This window comes from Cervus elaphus, chromosome 1 (genome assembly GCF_910594005.1).
Source record: "Cervus elaphus chromosome 1, mCerEla1.1, whole genome shotgun sequence".
Taxonomy (NCBI): Eukaryota; Metazoa; Chordata; class Mammalia; order Artiodactyla; family Cervidae; genus Cervus; species Cervus elaphus.
Window position 1 is genome coordinate 36,950,863 of NC_057815.1, and position 4,251 is coordinate 36,955,113.

Below are 4,251 nucleotides of genomic sequence, written 5' to 3' on the forward strand. Positions count from 1 at the left end.
AGTAGATTACCAGTGCTAGCTCACTTAATTCTTATGACATCCTGAATGTGGGTGCTTCATCTACATAGACAGGTGAGAAAACTGGACTGAGGGAGAATAAACAGTTGTCTGTGGTTTCATGGCTATTGAAGCTCAGAGACGGGATTCAAACTCATGATTTTATTTATTTATTTATGACTTTATGGCTTTATTTATTTATTTACTTGGCTGCACCAAGTCTTAGGTGCAGCCTGAGGGATCTTTAGTTGAGGCATGTGGAATCTTTAGTTGGGGCATGCAGACTCTTGGTTGCAGCCTGTGGGATCTAGTCCCCCAAAGTGAAAGTGAAAGTGAAGTCGCTCAGTTGTGTCCGACTCTTTGCGACCCCGTGTACTGTAGCCTACCAAGCTCCTCCGTCCATGGGATTCTTCAGACATAATACTGGAGTGGGTTGCCATTTCCTTCTCCAGGGGATCCTCCCAAGCCAGGGATTGAACCTGGGTCTCCTGCATTGGAGGCAGACTCTGTAACCTCTGAGCCACCAGGGAAGTCCCTTAGTCCCCCAACCAGGGATCAAATCCAGGTGCCTGCATTGGGAGCCTGGAGTCTCAGCCACTGTACCACCAGGGAAGCCCCTTTATCAGTTTAGAGTAAACTTCTTTTGCCAAGACTCTGATAGTAAATATTTTAGGTTTTGCAGGCCATATATGGTCTCTTTCCCATATTCTTTTCTTAATACCTCTTTACAAACATAAAGCTATTCTTAGCTAGAAGGCTATAAATAATATGGCATGGACTACATTTGAACTGCAGGCCATCATGTGCCAACTATGTTCAGAGCTTCTGTCTGACCACCCTGGCCAGGAGTGGGGGGCCAGTGGGGCACAATTTCATCATGCTGTGCTTCGCAAGCACCGTGAATACCAGGCACATTGCAGCAAGCAATGATTTAGAGGCAGGCAAAGCCTGTGCGCATCAAAGAACTAGAATGTTTCAGCTGGGTTTTTGCCCTTGCTTCCTGAAATGGGAATTAGGACAACAGGCCTGAGGACTGAATTGTTTGTTTGCTTTTTAATCTCCTTGTCCCATTGGTCACACTGAGCACGCAAGGCCCCAGGTGATAAGAAAGTGAATTCTGTGGCACTTTTCTCCTCTGAGACTGTAGGCAACAATTGCTTGGCTGTTCCTTGTTTTTGAGAGACATTTATCATCAGCCTGTTTGGGGAGAAGAGGAAGGGATGGAAAGGATAATAATTAGAGTCAGGGTCTTCATTCCCCCATTGCCCTCCATCAATAGATAATTATTTAACATTTATTATGGAGCATCAGGGAGGTCATTTGGTAGACAGTTAATAGGTTAGAGCTTAGAGATGATAAAGATCTAATGTAAGAGAGACTGACAAGAGGATGAAGTCAACAGACCGTAAGGTATGAAGGGTATGAAGAACTGGAAGGGACCTAGGCTGATTTTGAGAGGGCCAGCCTGGGTGACCGGGGGAATGGAGACATCAGTAAATAATAGAAGACAGAGCAGAGTATCAGGCTGGGAGGGGGAGCTGTCAAACTCTGTACTGGATGAGTTCCATCTGAGAATACTGCAGTTTTCACATGGAGATGTCAGACCAGCAGTTTGAAACACAGGTTCAGAACTAATGAAACTACTGGACTAAAGAGTTTTGTATTTAGCCCCAGGACAACTTGGACCTATTGGGAAAACAATTGTGCAGAGGTGTTTCTTCACAAAAACTCTGTTTAGAAAAGTTGTTTTGGAGGAGGAAAAGTTCTTGTGAGGTAATGTTTCTAATGATCCTGGCTGTAATATAATGAGACTGGGAGCTAGGGTCGGGGTAGTGAGACAAGAAAGTGACAGAGGGACTTCCCTGGTGGTCCAGTGATTAAGAATCCGCCTTCCAATGCAGGGGATGCTGCTTTGATCCCTGGTTCCCTGGTTGGGGAACTAAGCATGCTCCACATGCTGTGGGGCAGCTAAGCCCATGTGCCCCAGCTGAAGAAGCCGGTGTGCCATAACTACTGAGCCCGTGTGCTCGCGAGTCCACGCTCCACAGCAAGAGAAGCCCACATACTGCAGTGAGAAGCCCACGTTTTGCAAAAAAGACCAGTGCAGTGAAAAAAAAAAAAAAAAAGTGACAGAGAGATACAAAATGTATTTTGCAAAAACTTAGCAAAAAATTACAGACTTTTTCCTTTAAAAATAGTATTTTCCCTAATATTTCACTTGGAAAAATACTAAACCAATCATCGGAAAATTCAATACAAACCATAGCCATATTCTCATCACATAGATCTGCCAGTTGTTAGTATCTTTTGCCACTGTTTGCTTTCTTTATCTTTCTCTTTTCAGATGAAGGACACTCCTATAATACATAGTCACACTGTAATGATTACACTCAGGACATTTAACAAAGATACCATAGTTTCATATAATATATAACCTATTTTCAAATTTCCATAATCGTCCTTTTATAAAACAAGGACTTTTATAGCTTTTTTCCAACAAGTATTCAATCAATGGTTCAGCATTGTATTTTCTTTATCACATCTTTTAAAACTTATTTTTTAGAACAGTAGCCCTTTCTCTTTTGGTCTTTTATGACACTGACCTTTCGAAGAATCTGGAGCAGTGGCTTTAAAGAATGCCTGCTGATTTGGATCTGTCTGAATGCTTCCTCATGATTAGATTCAAGTTGGTGGGTTTTGGCAGGCATAATATAGGCAGGGCTGCATCTCAAGCAGAGCACATCCAAAGCTGCATCAAGTCAGCTTGTCCAATGTTTACCGATGTTAGGCTTGAGCTTTTGGTTAAGGTGGTGTCTGTCAGATTTCTTCATTGCAAAGGCAACTTTCCCCAGATTTGTTGAATAATGTTTGGGACTCCTTGATTATCCTGATCTCCAAGACCATTCATTTAATATTTTAGGTTACATTGATTATCCTTGCCTGAAGTAAATATTGCATCTGTGGTTGAAAAATGGAGATTTTCTAATCACATAATTCTTTCTACATTTTGCTAGCTGTCATTCTTCTGTTTAAAAGAACTTTCCTTCAACTTTTGTTTTTAGTATCTTTATGGACTCAAGCATTTAAAAAAATTAAGTTCAACAAGTTCTGTAACTGTCATTATTATTTTTGAAAATTGAAATACAATTTACACACAGTGCAATGTCCAAGTCTTAAATATGCAGTTACAAGAATTTGATAAGCATATATACTCATGTAATTTACACCCCTACTAAGATGCAGAACATTTCCATCACCACAGTAAGTTTCCTTGTGTCCCGTCCTAGTTAGTTTCTATAATAACTCCAGATAATCACATCTCTTTGTAACACTAAACTATTCCAGATTTGGCTAATGAGAGTCTCTTTAAGCTGTCTCCTAGGTACTTTTGTCATCAGTCCAGTACAGTCACTCAGGTGTGTCCGATTCTTTGAGACCCCATGAACTGCAGCATGGCGGGCTTCCCTGTCCATCATCAACTCCCGAAGCCTGCGTGAACTCATGTGCATCGAGTCAGTGATGCCATCCAGCCAACTCATCTTCTGTCACTCCCTTCTCCTCCTGCCCTCAATCTTTCCAGCACCAGAGTCTTCCAGTGAGTCAATTCTTCACATCAGGTGGCCAAAGTATTGGAGTTTCAGCTTCAGCATCAGTCCTTCCAATGAATATTCAGAGTTGATTTCCTTTAGGATTGACTGGTTTGATCTCCTGGCAGTCCAAGGGGCTTTCAAGAGTCTTCTCCAACACCACAGTTCAAAAGCATCAATTTTTTGGAGCTCAGTTTTTTTTTATGGTCCAACTCTCACATCCATACATGACTACTGGAAAAGTCACAGTTTTCACTAGACAGACCTTTGTCGGCAAAGTAGTGTTTCTGCTTTTTAATATACTGTCTAAGTTTGTCATAGCTTTTATTCCAAGAAGCAAGTGACTTTTAATTTCATGGCTGCAGTCATCATCTGCACTGATTTTGGAGCCCAAGAAAGTAAAGTCTGTCACTGTTTCCATTGTTTCCTCACCTATTTGTCATGAAGTGATGGGACTGGATGCCATGATCTTTGTTTTCTGAATGTTGAGCTTTAAGCCAACTTTTTCACTCTCCTTTCACTTTCATCACTCTCCTTTCTCCTTTCACTTTCATCAAGAGGCTCTGTAGTTCTTCTTTGCTTTCTGCCATAAGGATGGTGTCATCTGCGTATCTGAGGTTATTGATATTTCTCTCAGCAATATTGATTCCAGCTTGTGCTTCATCCA

The 4,251-nt window shown here is 41.6% G+C and overlaps 1 non-coding gene across 1 annotated transcript; it reads right to left on the reverse strand.

Moving 5' to 3' along the window:
- Positions 1-455: 455 nt before the first annotated feature.
- Positions 456-527, reverse strand: TRNAW-CCA. Its single transcript has one exon. It is a non-coding gene; the product is annotated as a tRNA-Trp (tRNA).
- Between the last annotated feature and the right edge of the window lie 3,724 nt (positions 528-4,251).